The sequence below is a fragment of the Diplotaxodon limnothrissa genome, linkage group LG3 (assembly GCF_057381915.1).
Source record: "Diplotaxodon limnothrissa isolate DT_005_m linkage group LG3, D_limnothrissa_male_GT1.1, whole genome shotgun sequence".
Taxonomy (NCBI): domain Eukaryota; kingdom Metazoa; phylum Chordata; class Actinopteri; order Cichliformes; family Cichlidae; genus Diplotaxodon; species Diplotaxodon limnothrissa.
Genome location: NC_140598.1, coordinates 36178809 through 36201381, shown reverse-complemented (window position 1 = coordinate 36201381; position 22573 = coordinate 36178809). Strand labels below are relative to the sequence as shown.

At 39.6% G+C, this 22573-nt stretch overlaps 1 pseudogene; it reads left to right on the top strand.

Moving 5' to 3' along the window:
* Window positions 1-1110: 1110 nt before the first annotated feature.
* LOC146635599 (uncharacterized) lies at window positions 1111-20704 on the top strand (annotated as a pseudogene).
* Window positions 20705-22573: the final 1869 nt, after the last annotated feature.

Sequence of the window (22573 nt, the reverse complement as noted above, 5' to 3'; positions counted from 1 at the left end):
ACACTTAGTTGGATACTCAGCAGTATTGATACTAGGAGTGCCGTATTCACCTCATTCAGCTGATGCACAACTGGCAGGTGCACAGCCCCTCACCTCACTAGCAGCTGAACACATTCAACATTTTCATTTTACACAGCTATCATCGACATTAACCTGACCCATGATCACATGTTAATGTTAGCCACTTAAAATGATCAGAAAACAGAATTTTATTTATGTAGCCCATTTAATTTCATGTAAACTCAGTGTGCTGAACATGAAAGATAAAAACAACTGATGTGGGTCTACAACATGTAAATTGACTGATTCTTGTATAGTGCTTTTCTACTCTCTTGGAGTACTCAAAGAGGTCTATACAACATGCCACATTCACCTTATCACACAAGCACTTTCTTTCTAGTTAGTGCTTCCTAACTACATACACACATTCATACTCATACACACATTCATACTCATACACACATTCATACTCGGAGAGCAACTTGGCGTTAGTATTTCCAAGGATACTTGACATGCAGACTGGAGGAGCCAGGAATCAAACCACTAACCTTCCGATAAGTAGGGGACCTGCTCTACCCCCACATAGCTTATAACAGTAAAAAAAAAAAAAAAAAATCCACAAATCAATGAAAAGCACATGTGCACACACACTGTTATTAAGTGTGCAACTGTGAGAATAAAAAATGTTCTGAGTCTGTCAGTGGGCAGCTTGTTCCCAAGATCAGGACCACAGTAATTGAAAGCACTTTGAACACACTTAGATCCAACTCTAATAAAACAGTTCACAGACCTGCACCTGATGACCTGCAAAATCTAATCAGGTTATAGAAACTGAAGAAGTCAGAAATGTACTGAGGGACCAAACCACAGAGCTTTAGAATACAATAGCATATAAAAGAATAACTTCACATAAATAGTTAGACAACAGGAATGAATAACAAAAAAGAGGAATATATACAAAATAAGAGGAAGACACACATTAAAAGGACAAGTTACAAAGTGCCTAAATGTAGTGCAAAGGACTTGGTCCAAGTATAGAGTCTGTGTGGTAGTGGTCTGAGTGACTGTGGGTGGGCAGGTGTGGGGGGATAGTGTTTGTTTACAGTCCAAATGGCCCAGAGGAAGAAGCTGTTTGTGAGTCTGGAGGTGTGGGACCTGACTGACCTGAGGCACTGTCCGGAGGGCAGTGAGTCAAATATGCAGTGGGCAGAGGGCAGGGGTCACCTGTGATGGTGCTGGTTTTCCTGAGACAGGAGGATCTGGTGATGGCCTCCAGGGTTGGTATAGGGCAGCCAGTGATTCTTTGGACAGTGTTTATTACCCTCTGCACAGCCTTCCTTTTCTCAGCTGTGGCCCCTGCGTACCAAACACAAGGCAGTAGGAGAGCATGCTCTCCACTGTGGAGTGGTAGAAGGCCAGCAGCAGCTTCCAGTCCAGGTTATTCTTCCTCAGGACATGAAGGAAGCGCTGCTGCTGGACCTTCTTTACCAGGACATTGGTGTTGTGGGTTCAGGTGAGATCAGTGAAGATGAGGCAGAGAATCTATTATGAAATACTAAATGGATTTAAAGGTAGTACTGAACTGAAGGTCAAACTGAAGGTCAAATTTCCATGTATGCGTAAGGACGACTGCATTCTGAATTACCTGTATGTAGCAATACTGCTGCTAATAAGGATGTAATATGATAGTAGTTTATTATCAAGCCTATGCGGAACATGTTTCAACTGAAGAGCTCAAGGAAAGAAACAGTGGCTAAACCAAAGAAACATGGCAGAAAACAAAAAGGGGAGATGAAAAGATTACCTTTGAAGAAGCAGGTGGATTCATTGCAAATGAGTCTACTGCCACAAAAGAGTGAGGGAGCCTTTCATTACCTTTGATTACCTTCGTATTTTCATTTATATAAATTCCTGCCAAATTAAAGTCAACAAAGCCTATAACATTCTGTGGTCATGTTTCATATCGAAGGTTTACCTGTTGTAATTTTCATTAATCATCAACTATCAATCCCCGTGTCCCTTCCCATTAAAAAGTCTTCCAGAAATGACATCTCGGCAAGATTAAAGGGAAATAAAGCTGTCGATTCACAGGTTGATCTATGTTCCATCACTTATGGTCACGAGCTCTGGCTAATCACTGAAAGGGTGAGAGTGCAGATGCAAGAGGCAGAAATGAGTTTCCTCTGAAGAGTGGCTGGGCTCTCCCTTTGATAAGATTGTAGTTTGGCTATCAGGAGGCCACTTGTTTTGCGAATCATTGTAACTAGCAAAGATAAACAAATGAAGATAAGTGCAAAATTTTTCTACAATTGGAGCTAATGCAATGAAATCTCAATCTTATGTGTACTGTAATGGGTAAATTTGAATAACAATTAAGTATGCTTGTATCTAAAACATGCAAAATTACAACTAAAATGGGAATTTGTGCATCACTGAGTGGCTTATAATGGCTATAACCATCAAAATCTGAAAAGTAGAAATAACTGGAGACACCTGTTAAATAAAACAACAAAATATTACTTTAAAATGCCACATTTCAAACAATTGGGAATACTAAATGAATGAAGGCAAATTCAGTGAAGGATAAGTTAAAAATCAGGGATGAAGATTTAAAACGTATGAAATTATTAAATGAAAGGCCTGTTTATGATCTACTTCCTCTTTGATCTTTTGTTTATTGTTCTTCCTCTTTCTTTGACGTTTGTACAGTTGGATATCGATCTCTGTCTTCTCTCCCTCTCTCATGTTTTATTCAACCGTTTAGACCGAGGTGTCCCATTTCCTGCTTGGCGGCCATCTTGGTTGGTGGCACTGCGACTTGGCAGTTGGCTTCACACTGCCACTGCTTGCTTAGCTCAGCTCTGATTGTTCTTTTCCCATCTGTTAAAGCACACACACACACACACATGCTGGGATGTGTCCCAGATTCACGTCTCAGCAGGCAAAAAGTTCAAATCAAGTTTTAATGTTCCCAATTCTCGCGTGTGATTGGCTCACACACCCCATGAGCAAGAAGTGGAAAACACGAAGGTTTTTTTTTATGCTCTCCATTTGAAAAATTTTCTGCTTGCAAGGTTTCTGTCACAGATAAGACGAGCCTGGTCAAATGAGGTGAACAGATTGTTGTTAAAGCTGTCGCAACATATGACTCATCTGTTGAGCTCTGCCTAATTCATTTTGCTCTACAATCTCACCTCAATTATAGCTAAAATTTATATGTTAACCTTTTAATCTAATTTTTGCCTGGAGCCTATCCCATCCATTGTAATCTGCTATACACAGATTTAAAATCACAAGCTAGCCTCACGTGCATGGACTGTGGTTGGAAGCTGGAGTATCAGACAAGAATCCATGCAGGCACAGGGAGAACCTAAAAACTCCATCCTGGATTTGAACCCTTGACCTACTTGTTGTGAGGCAACAAGATCCACAACACCAACGCTGGAGTACCAAAACCTGCAGTTTCTTCTAACAGCTTCTTGACAATGGCTCCAAAAGTGAGTCAATACCAGTTGACTCCTGTTAGAGCAGAAATAAATGTGTTTACAACCTCATACAGTTTTACTCTCTTAAGCTAGTTTTGCTCTCTGTCTGACATAAACCATGGCTGTGAACTAGATCATGGTTAATAACAAATGAATGGAGGACGTGGTTTTTTTTTCGAAGGATTTTCACCACTATATCAACCCCTGCAGTTAATTATGCTAATCAGTTTCAGTGAGTTAAATTCTGGCATTTTATTAGTATTTTTTTTTTTTAGATATCTGTGTCTATGGCGAATAACTAATATTTCTGGGTGTGCCTCTAGTGGCCAGTGGATGAATTTTGTCCTTTATTTTTCTTACACAACATTAACTTGACATTCCTGAAATGAGACAGAAGCTGAAAATAAACAAACACATAAGTCCTAATTTCATAATAATGTGCTATGTCTTTTAATTTTCTGAGTTCAGACTTTCCTCAATGTGTTATTTCTCCTATTGAATTAGATTTTTCCAACCTGCTATTACTTAGTAAAGCAGCACACTGTATTGCCGCGCTGCTGCATGTAATCACGGGTTATTATCTCTCACCTCTGCAGCTCAGCATCTACCCTGTCGCTCAGACTCGGTTCTCTCTGCTTTGTGCTTGTGTGTTTGCACTCTGCCTGGTACAGCCATGAATAAACCATGGCCGTGAACGACATCACAGCAGTCAGAGTGTCGATGGTTAATCAGCACCAGAGAGATGACAAATCGGGTTTATATTTCAGTTTACACACAGAGAGAAACTCATAGATACAGGCAGACAGACAGTCCCTCTTTTCTGGTTTCCAGAGTTACGGGTCTCTGACGTCTCGTGCTGCCTGCTGCCCCCTCACTTTCCAATAATGCCTACTGGTGATTCACAGATCTATTTCAGGCCTCGCTACCTGCCTGCTAGCCGTCGACATCTCACCTCAAAGATCCGTCACCACCTCCAATCAAATGGGAAATTCATATGTGACAAGTCAAAGGTGTTTTTAAAGAAACACCTGTAGAACCTGGATTTATAACTGAGACAATACCTCATTCATACACTTAGCTTGTGATCCACCATACACAGCAACACAACATGACAAGTTCATTCATGATTTTAGTTTATTTTGACTCAGCCTGCTTCTGAAAATAGTCACTACGGCACCAAATGTCAATAATCTGCCACTGAAATAGTCCCGAACAAGGATAATACTCAGCTTTATTCCAGAAATAAAACTGTATATTTACAAGTCATTTTAAAAGATTTCCATGTTGAATAGAACAGAGAGTCCAATCTGAAATTACTGGGGGCTAAACTCAACACATACTGATGCTTCTGCTCTTTTTCTATGTAGCAACACCAGATTTATCTTTTAAGTTTCCCTTTAATCCTCTGCTTCCATTTTTAATTGTTTGCCTCCTTTAAAATGTTTTAGGTTCATAGAATTGTTCTCCATCCAGAGTTTCATCAGCATTGTTCTTATTTAGCAGTTACTATCTCTGAGTTGTAACATCTGTACACTACACTAATATTAAAGTACTAGCTTACACAGTCTCTTAATCTTGAATTTAGGTATTTTCCAGTCCCACTGCCACAAATGCCAGATGCCTTTCAACATTTATGAAAGAACAGGTTGTTCTTAAGCGCTCACCGAATTCAACTCTGGTACTGTAACAGGATGCCACAGTTGCAACCAGTCAGTCTGTGAAATTTCTTCCCTTAGATATACCACGCTCAACTCTAAATGGTGTTACAGTGGTCCTTCGCTATAATACAATTCACATTTCGCAGCCTTGCTGTTTCGCATTTTTGGAAGTTTGTGTGTGTGTGTGTGTGTGTGTGTGTGTGTGTGTGTGTGTGTGTGTGTGTGTGTGTGTGTGTGTGTGTGTGTGTGTGTGTGTGTGTTTATAGCCCACTGTGTTCTGCATCCTAATTGGTTGTAGACCACTGTTAATCCATCTCGTGCCTTGTCTCCTGTACAGGACAGAATGCATTTAGCTTGTCAAATTTACAAATTTGACAAGCTAAATTACAAAATCTTTGATCACTATCAGTGTGACTTTGAAGTGCTGTACTGTATGTTTGTAAGTTTTCTCAAAAAGACACAACAATGTCGATGAAACATTTTGCACCATCAAAGACAACCGCCGGTGCCTTTGGGTTCATTCTATCTCTGGACTTATTTTTCTACGAAGGTTTGAACTTTGAGAGTGTTTAAACAAGAGTGAAAAGTGTGAAAATGTTCGTGCCTGTCGGAGAAAAGTGTATAAAGTGTGTAGTGAGGGGTTTTACAGCCTTGAAACATCTATAATAATTGTAAAAAATAAAGTTGGCTACTTCGCGGATTTTACCCATCGCGGGTTATAGAACGTAACTCCAGTGATAAACGAGGGACAACTGAACTGCAAAACAGAAGTGTTTAGGAGCCACAGCAGCTCATTCACAAAGTGGCAGGTCATGTAAAGTTATAGAGCACAGTTGCTGAGTGCTGAGGAGCATTATGTATAAAAGTCAACAACACTCTGCTGAGTCAGTGACTCTGGACTTCCAAACTTTCTTTGGCATTAAAATCAGCACAGAAGCTGTGCTCTGGGAGCTTCACTGTGCTGGTTTCTATGGCTGGAAGCCTGACATCGCCACATACAATGCCAAGCCCTGGATGGAGTTGTGGAAAGCATGCCACTGCTGTTCTCTGCAGCAGTGGAAATGAGGAGTCATGTTTCTTTATAGAGCAATCATCTGACGAGTCTGATGAATGTGTTTGGCGAATGCCAGGAGAACGTGCCTTAAGGTTTAGTTCCAGTCAAAGGAAATCTTAATTCTTTAGCGTACCAAGATAAGATGGCCAATTCTAAGCTTCCAACTTTGTGGGAACAGTTTGGGGAAAACCCCTTTTCTGTTTCAGAGTGACTGTGACCAAGTGACACAGCAAGGTCCATAAAAGCATGGTTGGATGAGTTTGACGTGGAAGAACTTAAATGGCCCTCACAGAGTCCTGACCTTAACCCCATTGAACACCTCGGGGGGGCTGTGGCTCAGGAGGTAGAGCAGCTCATTTAGTAATTGGAAGGTTGATGGTTTGCTGGCTGCACCATTCTGCTGGCCAGAGCATCCTTGGGCAAGATACTGAACCCAGACTCACTTCTGCTGTGTTCATTGGACTGTGAATGTTAGATAGTAAGCACTTTGACATAGAAAAAAGTGCTTGTATGAATGTGTATGTGAATTGAAGAATAAAGTATGTTGAATGCTCAAGTAGAGTAGAAAAGAACTATGCCAGAACCAGCCCTTTCAGTTTTGGATGAACTAGAACGAACAATGAATGCTTTGGGAGATTGAGATCCAGGCGCTCGTATCCAACATCAGTGTCTGACCTTACAAATGCTCTTCTGGATAAGTGGGCACACTCCAAAATATTGTGGAAAGCTTGATGGGATGCCATAAGAGCTACTGTAAGTGTAATGGGTAGAAAGGTTTTGTCCATACAGTGTATTTATACCCTCATATATGATGAGGGATATATGGTGGATGATCAGAGAATCATGTATAAGAAGATCACTTTTTACTTTGCACACATCTTTACAGCCTGCTTAGATATCTGAAAGGTGAAAAACAGCCTTCGATAAATGAGTATGACACGAGTACCAATCCAGAACCAGCCAAGCCAGCTGGTCGTCTCTTTTGGATAGACTGTGCTACAAAGAAACAGAGACTGCCTTTGGTGCACCAGTTTCAGAGTTAACGCTGTCCTCTGGAGCTGTCTGAACATGCAGGACGCCCTTCGTCTCTGTTGCTGTACTTTTTATTTTTGCTTTTTGCTCTGCTCTGCTGCAGTGACCCAGTTTCCCCCTCAGGGATCAATAAACATCATCTTCTCTCTTTATCAGCACCCGCAAACGCAACGAATGTGTAGGAATTTGTCCCGATGACAGACGAGACGGAAAGCAAACATGGACAACATCGATCGGCTGTTTTTGTTCCTCTCTCTCTTCCTCCTATTTTATTTTTTACACTTTTTAATGACATTAGTGAAGCCCTCGGGGTCAGATTACTGCATGAAAATGTCATATTAATAACATTTTCATTGATTTCGACTCTCTTTAAGAACAGTGGGAGGCCCAGACAAGCACAGACACACATTAATTTACCAAAGAAGAGCAAAGATAAGAGTAATTTGTGTGTCACAATTTTATTTCCTCTTCTTTCCTCTCTGGTAATCGTCTGTGATGTCTCCAATTTATGAACCTTAACAGCGCGTGACTATCCAAGTGTTTATAGCACCACTACCAGCTACAGCAGTAAAAGTGTCTTACAGTGACTCTCTGCAGACACTTAGCTGTTAATATTTCTTGCAAAATAATCTGAATAAGAGCTGTTTTAATAAGTATAGGAGCAGCAGGGGCATCAGCTGCATTAGTAAGAGCGGTAAAAGCAGCAGTAAGAGAGGAAGTCCTTTTAATTTATAGACAAGTTAGAAGTTGTTTGACCACTTTGAGTAAGACTAGAAATGCACTGTGCAACTGTGGTCTTTCCCCAATCACATATAAAAAAAATACTAATTGGTACTATGCATAGAAATTCTGCAACATTTTTCACAAAGTCCATTTTTGTAGTGTGCAACACTGTCAGTGGAGGTTAAAGACTGGCCTCTGAAAGGTACAAACCACAAGCATTCAATGAAAAGGGGAAGCGCTCCAGTGACAAGCACACGCTAAGCAATTTGTTGTTCAGCTTGTTTCCCGATGACACTTTGACTAGAGGAGCTGGGTTATTATAACTCCGACCTTCCAGCTTCACCTCCTGAGCCTCAATCGACCCGTACAACTGAAGGTACAACTGGATACTCGGGTTTGTTGACCTGCTCCTGCCGTCATCCTGCTGCGAGATCGCCAATAATCAATAACCAACCACTGTCCCTGAGGAGGGCTGTGGAGAAGGGTTAAGTGTACTTGTTAATTAAACTGTAATTTAAAGTCAAACCAGATTAAAAAACAAACCACACTTCCTTCTGTTTTCTCTAACTCTGGATCAATGAAGACACTCTACACAGATTCATTAATGTCAAAGAGGAAACAGTACGAGCCCAGGTCTGCAGGGATTGTTTAAATGGACAGGTGTTGACATGAATGGTATCAAGGCACATTGAATCTGGAATCTTGAACTAAAATAATTAATCTAACAATTCTGAGAACAGGAAATGAATGCATTCATAATAACAAGCTGAAACAAACCCCCACAGTTACTTGAGAGCTAATGGCAAATCAATCTGACCATCTTTGCTCCCCAAGATCTTTATCCCGCAACACAACCTTATAATTTGCTTTACTTTCACAGGGTCAAACACTTTATTGCAAGGAGTCTACAATAATACCGAGAAAACAGAGAAAAACCCAAACAATCACATCGGCCCCTTTGACCAAATGATGTGGTGACAGTAGGGAAGAAAAACTCCCTTTTAACAGGAAGAACCCTCCAGCTGAACCAGGTGCAGGGAGGAACAGCGGTGACTAGTTGGAGGTGAAGGGAAGAAGATTGGGCCCCAACCTTAAAGCGTGGTGTAGTTATCAGCAAGCTTGGTGAGCTTATGAGCAAGCCCCACCAATAAATGAACACTAATAATAACTACAGATTAATATAATATTAGAACTGATGGTGTGAACCACACAGTGGAGGAAATTTGTTATGTAATTCCATTAAAATGGCACCACAGATGTAGTGGAGAGGTCCACTTCCACGATTTAATTAGTTCAGGTGAGCTAGCTGTCAATTAAGAGCCCCGCCCTGTTCTTCAGTTTCCAAATGTAGGAGCTATGGAAGCACAGTTATTATGAAAGTGAAACCATCCACAGGGGCTAACACGGTTTTTGTAACCAGGCTCTAAACATAGACACAGCCTCAAGTGGAGGCTTGTTGCTTGGGCTCTAGGGCTGCAGCTATCGTTTATTTTAGCAATCGAGTAATCTATTGATTATTCCACCAATTAATCAAGTAATCAGATGAAAACTATTTTTTGTCTTATTAATGAGCAATAGTAAATATTCAAGAGAGAAAAAACTAGTCTTTCAAAATGAACTGCTTATTGGTTTCCATTTTAGAAATTGCAATTTTTAAACGTTTAACTGCAACCAACATCTCAAAAAACAAAATAACTAAACCCTTTGACTGTATAAACGCACCATATTAAATTTTTTTTTTTTTTTAAAGAAAACATTTTCTTAAATGGAAAAATATATAAAAAAAATCTCAAGTACAGTCAAAGGTCAAATCAAATATAATAAGATAAATAAACAATCTGAACTAAGGCATAAATATTTACCTTTACTGTCTATTTTTAAGGTTTTCTGACATTAATTGAATTTTATTTCAGTTTTATTTAGCGGCAAATCACAACAACAGTCACCTTAAGGCGACTTATATTGTAAGGTAGACCCTACAATAATACATACAGAAAAAACAACAACAATCATATTAGCAAGCACTTTGGCGAAAGTGGGAAGGTAAAACTCCCTTTTAATGGGAGGCAACTTTTTTGTGCTGCTGAAAAAATGGTGTAGATGTTAATAATTAATAATAATTCAGTGTCCAACAGACAGTGTCCAATTTGATATTGTTTCACTTTCAATCTGAAAAATGTTACGAAAGCTTTGCAATACACCCTATGCCCTTCTTAGACTCAGCTCTGTTCGCTTCCATGTAAAACAGGACAGCTGCTGTCAGCCTTCAGGAAGCTGTCTAATTAAACCAGTGTGACTAAGTTAACAGTTTTGTATATTTTAATACAACTTCTGGAGGCTTACTGCTGATTTTTCTCAGCATAAAACAAACGGTGGTGGATGGAGGAGTAAAAAGTTTGCTTTTCTTCATGTTGGAGTTTGTTGATCAGGTGATTTAATGAAGGACTGAAAATGTAAAAGGTGAGTGCAGGAACACCGCTGATGTTTTGGATGTTTTCCTTCACTCGGCCTGAAATTTGGGGCACTGTGGCCTTGATGTTGTTCAACTTTTTAATCATACGCTACTCCTAAATACATATCTATTGCAGGTCTGTTTTTAGTCTCAAATGTAGGTGAAACACTCTAGTTTACATAGTTTATTACATCAGGGTGCAACAGAGCCATGCGTTAAACTAAGCACTGAAGCAAAGAATTTGGGTCAAGAATTTATTTAATCAAATTACTTGATGAATAATTGCAGTCCTAACAAACTTCAATATAAGGAACCCGAGTCCCCCCCTCCTCCTGTCCCTTACTATTTTTCACACACATGACCATTCAGCTCAAAGTCCTGCCACTTTTCCATCTGCAGCCTCACAGAGCTGCCAGCACGACCGACATCACTCCACAGCCGACATGATGAGCGAGGAACCCTGTGGGGAGGAGGCCGGACGGACAGACGCCGGGTCATACAGGTTCTGTCTGTCTGTCTGTTTGTGCTTCACTCTTTGTATTCATCTCACATTCAGATTCAACCACCAGAAAACAGGCTGAAAGGTTAAAGCGATTCCCCCAAAAGCCTCCAAACAAAAACATGTCAGCAAGTGTTAAAAATAAATCCTAATCATTAATGAAACTGAAATCTGAGCCCGAGTTATGATTACGCTGTAATGATGGACAGATGATGGAGGGCGGTAGGAGGTGGATGTGAAGTGGAAAATGAAAAATGGAGGCATGATGATCAGAAAAAAAGAAAAAAGATTAAACAGAAGGATCGATGGTGAAGAAATCTAGGAGCAGAGGATGAGTGTAGGAGGAAGAAAGAATAAAGGAAACATGGATTAAAATGATGATCAGAGGGTGGATGAGGGGATGTTAAAAGACAGAAAAATAGCACAAGGAGGGGGAGAAGTGAGAAGAGGTGGAGGAACGTCTCAAAGAACAGGAGGATGAGGAAGAGTGGAGGAAAAGATGAAGGGAGGACTGAAAAACAGATTTAAAAGTAAAAAGAGAAAGAAGAAAAAGAAGCAGAGGGGATGTTCAGGTGTCTAAAGCTAAAAGATGTTGGGTTGGTAATGGATGGATAAAAAGAAAAAGAAGCGTGTGGAGAAGGAGACAGGATGGGAAAGATGGAGTGATAGAGGGATTGGAGCAAGAAGAAAAAGATGGAGGGATAGGAAGGAAAACAGAATGTGGATGGAGGGATGGATAAGAAAGAAGCAGAGGATGGAAGGAAACAGAGGAGAGATCAGGAGAAGGAGGTGATGCAAGAGGCACAGAGAGAAAAGGAGGGATGGGTGAAAGATGGAAAAGATGATAGAAGGAGGACAAGAAGGAGAAAGATGAAGCAGCGTTATAGAGGAGGGATGAATAACAATAACACGAAGAGGCGAAGAAAGTGTGGAGGAAGAATGGAAGGATGAAGGAGAAGGAAGAGGATGATGAAGGAAGTTTGTATTTTAGAGGTATGTAGATTTTTTAAAAAGGATGAAGGAAGATGAAGAGGATGGAGAGATGGCGGAAGAAGAAGAAGATGGAGGGATGTGAAGGAGGAAGGAGGGAATTCCCTGTTGCGTGGATCAACAGCCAATCAGCTGCACACACACACTTTCAGCTCACACAGTGTTACATAACATTACATGCAAACCTCTCAGTGTGTGTGTGTGTGTGTTTGAGGGGGGCATACCCCGCTTTTAATTCACACAAAACATCGCGAGAAATCTGAATAGTTTACACACAAATCTCGTTTTTGTCTGAGGAAAATAATCAGACAGTTCTTTACACAAAAACAAATTTAAAAACATCTGAATGAGGTAAAATGTAGATTTTTAATACTAACTCGCTGCTTTTAACGGAATAAACGTGATTTCATTAAAGACTAAAAGTGTTTTTGTTGATATGAGTGGATTTATGTGCGTCCACAGGTTTGTTTGTTTTTTTCCGCAGAGAAATGAAGGGAAACAGGAAGGGAAAGGGAAACAGGAAGCGGGTCTCTCGCTTCTTCTTACCTGGGTGGCTTTATGGAACTGCTTCTTCAACCCCGCGACAGACATCACTTCAGCGGCGGAGGCAGCAACCACAGAGAAACGGTGTGTGAAATATTTATGTGAAAGCTGCACGGACAGCACGGAGCCTGGGACGGGAGCGAGGTGGAGCCCGAAGAGACGGCGGTAAATCCTCCGGTTCGCTTTAAAGTCGGTACTGTCCGCTTATTGTGGAGGAAAATGTGGTGGAAACGCGAGCCGCTGATCGCCAAACCAAACCCAGCTGGATCTATTTTCAGTCAGAGAGAGAGAGAGAGGAGGAGAGGAGGAAGAGGAAGGGCAAAGATCCTCTAATGAGAAAATGGATCACACCAGCCTCTTCATGCTGGCACTAAAAACTCATTTCATATTTATGATCTTATTCTTTTGCCCTTTTGTCCACCAGTGATGTGATGTGCTTATAAACCAGGATGTCCAGCTCTCAGTTTATGGCTCATGGAAAACTTTCCCTATTCAATCACATGCTTGATGAGACCAAAACTAAAAGCTGGACTTCAATGGGAAAACAAGCTTGTTTAGTCTCAACATAAAGTTCAGCCAGAGCCCAGCATACAGCTCATGTGTTTGATTTGGCAGATGTGCACAGATGTGTCAGTGTGACATCATGAAGAGGTTTAGCAGTGAAGCAGACTAACGGAAGCTGGAGTTTTACGTTCATTAAATCCCCGCAGCTTCACAGGACCCAGAGGTGCCTCTCCAAAGTGAAACATTTACATAAGTTCACACTGTGGCGCAGCAGCTGCAGCTACAGTTACTACTGCATTATTCAGAGAGGATCACTGTAAGTCAGTATATCTGTTTCTCTACACCTAAGACAGGTGAGCTGTCACTCACAGTCACAGTTTGAATAAGAAATTATTTCTTACACATCGACTGACTTGATGTTTTTTTATTTTAACAGTTTTTTGTTTTGTTTTGGGGTTTTTTTTTAGCATTCACAGTAGTGGTTATTATTAATATTGTGTGGATCTTAAATATTGTGACCTCTCTAGTCACTTAAATTTTGTGGTATTTATGTGAAACCTTCAACTTTTAGAGCTTTTTCTGGGCACACCAAACCTCCAAGAAGATATGGGGATGCTTCTCAAGATCTCCCACAAGAACATCAGGAATAATTAAAATCGTCAAAATCGGAATATTTTATTAATCCTTAAAGAAATTATTTCCCTATCCCTTCTATCAATGTTTACACTGTCTGACAGCCCTATCAATTTCTTTTAAATTAACCTGACTTGGCTGTGGGCATGGTGGGTAATTAATGCAGCCTCTCTACTATATTTGAGCATTAGCACTGACGATTTAAGGTCCAGTGTGTCCTCTACCAAAGGAGGTAACAAAGGGAGTTTGTCTCCTGAGTATTTAGAGAATATACTGCCACAGAGGTGCTTTGGGGACAGTTTAATGGGTTAGGAACCTTTCTAAGAAGAAATGAGTGTTTGACTGCAGCCAGAAACAAAGAAACACAGAACACATGGGGAAGACATAAAGACCTAGCAATACAAGAAAGAAGAAATACCATCAAACAGTGACCAGAACTCAAATATCAGACAGGAAACAAAACCACAGAAGTAATATTTGCTCTGAAGTTTTAATTATCTCTCCTGACAAACAACACTAATATCTGAGCAACAAAACAAAACAAAACAAAACAAAACACCATGGAGACTTACTGAACTCAGGGGAAAACCAAAAAGAAGCAGTTGTAAGAACTCAGAAAATGTTGCTGTGATCAAAAAGAGCTTTTGCAGATATTTGATGAAGTTTCTGGAATCCCTGCACAAGTTAATTTCGCGTTCATTGTTTTGATTTCTGTCCTCGGAGCCTCCATCTTTCATACGAAAACGATCTTCGGCGGGGAGGGGAGCCTCACGTTATTTGAGTGACGTCAGCACGTCGGCCCTCGCCACCTACGAGCGATCCCCGCGACGCCCCCCTGAGCACGAGACACCCGCGCGGGCTCGTGCTGCTTGTTGGAGACGAATAATAATGATGTCACGATGCTCGCGCGACCTCAGTGCGCTGGCAGGATACGAAACTACATCTGGATGAGAATAGAGAAGAGGAGGAGGAGAGTTTGGGGTGTTTGCGTTTCAGCACCAAGGACAGCGCTTTAGGGGGTCCAATGGCGCGTTCAAACACTACTGGGAAATATCAGATTTCATCAAAACAGGAGGGAAAAATGATTTGAAAGCTGAAAGCTTGTGTTAAATGAGCTTTTAGCAGATAAACGCAGATTAAGGACAGCAATATGAAAACTTTTCGTGTGAAAAAAACGGTGATGTCTCACACATCTTTTCTTTTTAATTTCTGAAGCGACAGTGCACATTAGAATAGAAGGCATTTATTGTCACTATGCAGATGTACGATGAGATACAGAGCATGTTGGAGAAGAAGGGGCTCGCACCTCTATGTGTGTGTGTTTGTGTACAGATATACAAATCTAGAAAAAAAAGAGGAAATAAATATGTGATGGATAAATAATGTTGTGTATTTACAGTTTGGGTTATTTCACAGTGGTGGTGGTATATAGAGGGAAGTCTTTGGAATGGGGGTGGAACCGTGTTATTGGTGCTTGTGTGAGTTCAGGGTGGTTATGGCTTTTGGGAAGAAACTGTTCCTGAGTTTGTCAGTCTTTGTGCTGATGCACCTGTAGCACTTCCCTGAGGGAAGCAGGTTGAACAACGCAGCATTAACACATCCATGTAAACATGTAAGATGTAACTTCCAAAATTTAGCACACATACAGCTAATATAAAGCCACAGTCCGTCAGAGAGTTACATTAAACCATAAAATATATAAAATACTTTCAGATATAAAAGAGAAAAATAAAAAATATAATACACCAGACTAAAATGATCACAGTGTTGGTTTGTTTGAGGTGTGCTTTCAAAATTCCGGTATGTACCTGCCTGTGGTGACCGCACAGTTTGTCTAAATGAGACACTCATGGTGCCCTCTAGTGGTGGCCGTGGCATATACATCACAGCCAGCCCATCAGTTAATAAATTCATTTAAAGCTCAAAAGATTCAGTTTTTCCAAAATGTTACACTGATGTCTAAGTTCTTCTTGAAAAGTGATTCACTTGAAGAAAGTGTTGTTCCACCAGCAATGGTAAATAAAAAAAACAAAACAAAACCAAAAAACCCCCCAACAGGTTCACTTAAAATTATACAAAACAAATGTTACATTAATGGATACTATTTTAACACCTTTTAATGTGCAGTGTGAAACTAACCGAACAGGATCACATTAAAGTGAATCCCCTCGACTGACCATTCTTTAATTATCTCAAATTTAGTCTCCAGTTTTTAATAAAAACAGCAGCAAACCTATATAAACAGCAGTGAGAGAATCTGAGCATTTGTTTATATGTAAGAATAAAATGTGTGTAATTAAAATGTTCTATACTAAATATATGTCTACATACACTCACCAGCCACTTTATTCCTTAAAGATTTTGGTTTGCATGGCACCAACAACCATGACATGTTCAAAGTCACTTACATCACCTTTTGTCTCCATTCTGCTACTCAGTTTGAACTTCAGCAGGTCATCTTGATCAATCTTTACATCCCCAAATGCACCGAGTTGCTGTCATGTGATTATCTGAATAGATATTTGCTCTATTGCGGGTTTAACACGTGTACCTAATGAAGTGGCTACTTCCTGCATATGTGTTTTCTTGTAATCATAGTTTTTCCCCTCTGCTTTTCACTGTGCACACTGAATTTACAGCTATAAAACAATTTCATCTTCAAATCTTGACTTCTGTGGGACATAAGATGCATATAACAAATACGGTTCTAAAAACAGCGCTTTGCTGCTTTAAAGCCGTTCCCCTCCTTTATTTGTTCTGACAGCGAGCGCTCTGAATCCACACACAATTTCAGTTCTTCTTCTGCTGTAAATGAAGGAAAAATGAGCTGATGAAACAAGCTCCGTCATTATAAACTTCCTGCTGACGTTTCCATGTGAAGTCGTTTTAGACGTTCCTCCAATTTGAAACAAAATAAAGCTCGGATATTTTTCTCTACATGCCTCTACACTAGTTTATCTCATAACTTTGAATCCCCCCGAAGATACTGACAATGAAGCACATACATAATAATTCAACCTTTCAACTCTGATCTTATTTAGTTTTATTAATGTACTGAAATCTAATTTCTGTCATGAAGAAAGTCTTTAATCAAATATCAGAAACATTTCATATATGGAGTTAAACATGAATCATTGCTTCAGCTTCACAGCTTCAATTCACTGACAGGAAACAACATTAGAAATATAATCATCCTCAAGTCATCTGCTCCACTAACACTGTACTTTCAACAACAGCACATTGGCTTTATTGTTAAGTGTTAATATATGGAAACATATTGTGAGTGAAAGTGTGTGTGAAGGTGTGTATGTGTGTGTTAGTATCAGGATCAGAGAACGACAGCTGTCCTCTGTTCACTCTGATCCTCTGGAGCAGTGAGAGGAGCTGATGGTGAGCGTGCATAGTATTTACTTTCATAGAACCTTATTCTCGATAATCCAGACAGTATGATTCCCTTCCTCTGCACAGACTCTGCAAACACACCCAGTCCCCACCGTATACTGTCTCCAACCTCGACATCCCAGCTGTGATTCCCTGAGTTAAAGCCCTCAGAGCTCACGACAGAGCAGGAATCATTAAACCTCTCTGGATTATCAGGAAGCTGTTGTCTTTCTCCTCCTATCACACTGGTCAGATTTTCAGACATGATGAGGTTTGGATGAGCGGTGTTTGGGATCCAGAATGAGAGGAGTGTAGGAGACCACACTGAAAAAATGGGAATTGGGAGGCTTTTGAATTTGCACAAATGAATTTAGTTAATGCTACACAAGCCTTTCATGTTTCTCTTATTTACATGATTAAATAAAGTACTATTTACTTGATTATAAACAATACTGAGACTACTCATTTTTCTTGCATTGATTTAAAGTTACTAAATTAGAATACTAAAACCATTGTAATCATGTTTGACCACAACCGGAAATGATGCAATATATTCAAAGACAACAACTAAATATGATTGGATAATAAGACCTAGAGTCTTATCCAATAAGACAACAACATAATTTAAGGAGAGCGCAATTGACCGCCAGATTCTGGAAGACTGTTCAGCCACACGCAACCTTTGGCACTGAGTCAGGCATACTGAGAAGGTAAGTAATTTAAATACATTTGTTTTAGTTGGGTACGTTTTCACAGAATTGTTGTAGTGCATGCTATATAAATAGTAGTCTGTAATGCATCTACATGTTGTTTTTACAGTGCTAGCTAAAGTTGGTATTAGCTTTGTGGCTAAAGCTGAAAAATATTAACAAATTGCACATAGTCGGGAGAAAGCAGCTGTTGTCGGTCAGATATGGAATTTATGCATGTGACAGAGAGCACTGACGTTTTTGATGGCTTAGCAAGTTAAAACGTCACTGAGAGAGCGCAATAGTGTTTGTGTTACTCGTGCTAGTTATGGCTACAGTGGGTAATTAGTCTGGCTGTAACCATCAGAGTTTAAGAAGCTGGGAGCACAGTGCCATACCTTAATTCTTGCTGAGGACACACACTCAAGTTATAATAAGGATCCTGCCACCTTAGACGTGGGTTTAAGAACCTGTGCCCATAAATGCCAAATCATTTTTCCATTTAGTCATTGTTTTAGGTGAAGTGTCACTTACTTGACTATTCTATTGGTTAAGCCCAAATAATACAGCAGATATCTACAAGGAGATAAGTTTGTTCAACAGAGTATGTCTTATTAAGTGATGTATTGTGAATTTTCCAACATTGTCCTAACAAAAATTAGGACCCTTTCCCCCACTTTTTTTCTACTTTGTGTAGAACATATGTGAGCTGCTTCTCAAAACATTATGTATAAATGAGAGAAAGATTGGTACTTTAAAGAAACCATTGATGCTCTTCTGGACTGGAATATCTTTTTTCAATTAAAATTAATGTTTTTTGTGATGGTGGAATTTTTACCTTTATGATTACAGTAGTCAAAACATCAGATGATGATAGCTTACCATCTAAACTCCCCATCTCTTGGCAAGTCTGAATTAGAGGTCTCAGCTGTATCTGCCTTTCTAGTGGATTTGCTTAAAGAGGAGATAGCTTATTATTATTAGGTACATATTCCCTGACATTCTAGAGGTCAACCTTGCACAGTGTGTGACATTAAAGGGCATAACGTATAGAAATGGAATGGTACTGGCCCAAAGGGCAGCAGGTGGATTGCCAGAATACTGAAAAACCATATCTGCATTGTACCACAGCATATTCTACATTGTCAGAGAGCTTGGTGGCTGGTACAGAGAGCACCACAGAGCTTTTGAGCTCAGCCCAGTATCCACAAGAATATACATTCTGTGAACTCCTTGATACTTATCCATTGGTTGACTATGAGATTGGATCAGTCCACATTGTGACTTTAAAAAGGCATATAGAAATAAAAGGTGTTCATATAAGTGTAATAGCTTCAGTAGCATGTATTTCATTAAATAAATTCTTCTTTTTTTTATGTCTGATCTTTATAACTTTGAGTATTGGGTATGGATAGCTTTATGAAAACTAAACTGAAAGGATTCTTTCTGAATGTCTGATATGTAATTCTTTTTTTCCTACAGAGTCCTATGGGGAGTCCTATGGTCCTAAAGACTGTTTTGGCTGACGGAACCTGTCGAAGGCTCACTCTCTAATGGAGCGCCTGAATCAACTGAGGATCTCATCGTTGAAGTCAAGAGACAGTGTTGTCTTCAGGGCAGTTTCAGACTTCAGTTTATGGATTCCTTGCTTGGGAATGAGTTTCTTAACCTCACCTCAGTTTCAGAAGTAGCAGACAAAGGGACTCTTAAAGCTATTGACATGTCAAAGCCCACCACATGGACATAAAAAAAGAGTAACAGAGTTGGTGAAACTCAAGATGGAAAAGACTTTTTCATACAGAAGACATGAAGTTGTTCGTGATGCACCAATGGTGGAGGCTTTCATGGCAAGATGGCCTGCTCTAATTGATTTCCATGAGGTAAGGTTTGCCTCATACACGGTGTTCTTGTGGTATTAGCCTAAAATGGTTAAGGCACAGTTGTTATTTGACAGCCCATTTCTTCAGCATGAGTGATTGCGGCCTTCTTCCAGGTATTAAACCTTTGAAGCTCATTCCTCTGTGCTCATTTTTTTCAGATCAACGCTGAGTTTAAGAGAATTGCCACCATCCCCCCTCAGACAAAGTTCCTGGCTCAGCTGGCTCTCCACTTGGACAACCTGGTGAAGTTGGTCAACAGAAGAGGAGAGCTTGGACTAATACTGAAAAGAATTGTGGCATAAATGGATAATGTAAGTGATAAAGCCTCAACATTCACTTAACATGATCCTCTTTGGATGAAACTTTACAATTGTGGAAGATTTCAAATGTTTTCCTATGATAAATTCTCTCATTTTGTATTTTTACATCTGCTTGTTTTTTTAACCTTCACTTTGTCAACTTATTATTAATTGCCAGTAAACCTATTATTAATTTGTGTGCCTTTACTTTAAAAACATTCATGTAAAGTACACTAGTAAAACTTAAATGAAGGACAAGGGCTGAATGAAGATGCTAATTACATACATTTCATTTCAGTGTGAAGATGTTGATGCTGAGTGTGTATCTACATGGGTGAAGACCCTGGCATGCTTATCCAGGAGTATGTGGTATGTACTTGTCTTTTTTTTTCTTTTTTTTCAGACTTTCCACAGTGTGTCATATTACTTACTTGGCATGAAATGACTAACATGGCTTCTTTTTTACAGGGCATGGAAGAACGTGCCATCAGTGAGACTGTTGAAGACACCACTGTTTGAATTTATCTTCTTAAAGAGCAAGCTTCAGCAGATGAACAAGAGTTGTCCTTGCAGGCATCAGGGTGGCGAAGAATTTGGATAATGTAGCATTTGCTGTGATAATGCTATTTGGACTCATGTATGCATTAAACCTTGCCTACCCGGCGGACCTTCGCTACAACTTTGATGTTTTCCAGAAGGTTTTCATGGAACTGGATGGAGCTAAACTCTCTAAAGTTCTTGCTTTAAAAAAACCATCTGTTTCATTGAGAAGTCAAAGACTGCACTTCTGCAATTCTTTGCAGTTTTTCATTTTGTGTTCAGTAACGTTATACTGCTTATGTTTTTATTGCTTTCCCCTCATGTGACTGCAATGCAGGATGATTTTTCCTTTTGGTATCGTGTTGTAAGAAATTTTTACTGACGATTTTTAGCAATATGTTCTAAATCAACCTTAATGTCCTGCTTACATGTTTAAAATGAATATTAAAATTCATGTAGGTGTTTGGTATTAGTTATGTAACAATGTCATTTAAGGCTCAACTTAGTTGAAATCTTGTACAGGTAAATACTTGTACAGAAGCTGAAACTGTTGTCAAATAACACACAAGTTATATTTGTGTAAATCTGTTTATTCATAAAAGCGTGTTGCTTTTTTTCAGGTAGTCTTAATTTAGTTTACATTTTCAATTGTGTAATTAATACAAATGTTATATGTAAGAGATGACAGGATCATCTATAAGCACTTTCTTTTATTTGCTGCTAAGGTCAGTTTTTTGTGAAACATTTGCAAATATATTCTCAAACTAACTTTTTCTTTTAGTTAGTTCTGCGGGCTATCTTTAAAAATGTGTTAACAAGTTTATATGGATGCGATTTTGGACTTGTTCATGGCAGAATTGCTGCTTTCACTGCTGTTACAGTTTAATAAAGGTGTATTGTTCAGTAGCACTCAGTCTTTGCCTTTTTTGTCAATAATGATCAGTTAATATTTCAATTGAAAAAATTAAGTAGGATTTAAAGCCATAATTTGTCTTGCAAGAACATAATTGCAATGTGTTTACATTACATAATATCATTGCGTACCACTGGCAAATAAAAATAAGTTGGTGTTAAATATTAAAATATATTGACATTATGCAATACATTGATATTATGATAATAGATTAATATTAGTACATCAAACATGATTTTTTTTAAAGTAATCTGATGTAAATAAAATACTTTGATGTGACAAGCATTAATTACTTGAGGGAAAGTGGAAAATTAAGTCAGTCATACTTATTCATATTATGTGGGACCGATGTACACAATAAAATCAAGTAAATTGAAAGAACTTTTTTTTCAGTGCATGTCCTTCATATTGTTCCAGATGTTGAAGGTCAGATTGCCCAGGTGTTTGGCCTGGTCTATCAGAGCTCCTGAGGGCAGCTGTGGATCATCCAGCAGGGGGCAGTATTGTACTCTTTCCAATGCATTCTTGTAGTTGTGCAGAAATGAGACGTCTTCAGCTCTCAGCTCCTCCTCTGTGGCTCTGACTGTGTCTGAAAGAGTTGCTATCTCTCTGCTCAGAGCCTCCATCTTCTCCATCATCATCCCACTCTTCTGCTCCTCTTCCTCCCTCAGTTCAGCCAGCCTGGGCTCCTCTTCCTCTGCTAGAAACTGGTGAAGCACCGTAAACTGCTCCTTAATCTGCCTCTCTGTGTGTCGGGCCTGGACCTTAATGTGTTCTGCTGTTTGATCAAACTTCACTTGGACTTCTTCACAAACCTTCAACTTCTTCTTTAATATCTCCGAAATTTCCTGAAGTTCCTTCTTGTGTTGTTGTGCAGCTTCATCAATGGGTCTGAAACTGTGGTTGGTGTGTTTTTCTGAGTCTCTGCAAATGACACACACTGGCTGCTGATGATCCAGACAGAATAGTTTGAGTTTTCTCCGAGTGCAGACTGCAGAGAACCTCTGAAGCTCTCTGATCTCGCTCCTGTAAGAATGACTCACACGGGTTCTTTAAAGCTCGGTTTAAAGGTGGCTGATACTTCCTTTGAGGCGTGTTTTTGCTCAAACTCACATTCAGTGTGTGGAGCGTCAGCAGCTTGAAGCAGCAGTGTTGGGGTTTTTCACTTTTCTCTCCTGTAGCTTGACTCATTCAGGCCATCTTGCATTCCAATACTCAGACGTCAAACTATCATTGTGATGGATTGATTAGTAGTCAAAATATAGGACAAAGTGGTCACAAGTGAATCTATTCATTTG